The following is a 955-nucleotide window of genomic DNA, read 5'->3' as shown; positions in this document are numbered from 1 at the left end:
TTGACAGTTAACAAAACAAAATTTAATTGAACTAACACCGAAGAAATATTGTTAACTTCACTCGAATCGCGCAATTATTATTACTATTGTTGTTTTAGAATTTAGATATTGTTTAAAATAAATGTACATAATAATATATATTATTTTTGCAGCTTTTATAGGATTTTCACGAGTATTATGTTTTAAAATGTCCTAATGTAATGCATAACTCTACTTAAAATGATATTCAACATTCATATTTTTATGAGTCGACATTATTATACAAATGACGCTTCGCGGCAACGTCTAAAGATTTAATTACTAACCTATCGAAAAACTATTAAAGATTGCACCCTTTTTTAACAACACATGTCTTAAATTACAATCATCACCACATTTTTTTTTAGAATTCAATATAATTTACTTTTATTATTGTTCAAATAGATTTAATCTATATCTATATATAATAATAAAAATGAGTAGTTGTCCGTTGGTAACCGTATCAAGTCGAGAACGGCTGAACCGATTTGGCTCATTTTTTTTTACATTTTCGTCACATTCCAAATGAGGGATTTACGGAAACAAAAATTGGAAAAGTGTCTCGGAAAATTGAAAAATTCGGGAAAAACTGAATGGCCTTTTTTCAATGAGATTTTTCTATATGGTGGCCATTTGTTGCATATTATAGTAGTAGTGCAATAGTATCAAATTAGTTTAAATTAGTATTTACACGATTTGTCACAGCCCACAGGTTACATACTATATAATACAATTGATCGGATGTAATAAATTTAACTTTTGATGTTTAGTCTCTAAGTTTTTAACCCACGTTGGTTTATCCGAAGTTAATAGATTAAAAACTATACTGAAGTACTGGACAACAATACATTTTATATATATAGATTCCTTGAAACTTGGAAGGTGTTTAATGTTTATAGCTTTTTTTTATCCCCTATAAGTAGATAAAGAATAGATC

This window comes from Acyrthosiphon pisum, chromosome A2, assembly GCF_005508785.2.
Source record: "Acyrthosiphon pisum isolate AL4f chromosome A2, pea_aphid_22Mar2018_4r6ur, whole genome shotgun sequence".
NCBI lineage: Eukaryota > Metazoa > Arthropoda > Insecta > Hemiptera > Aphididae > Acyrthosiphon > Acyrthosiphon pisum.
This window is presented reverse-complemented; position numbering follows the sequence as displayed.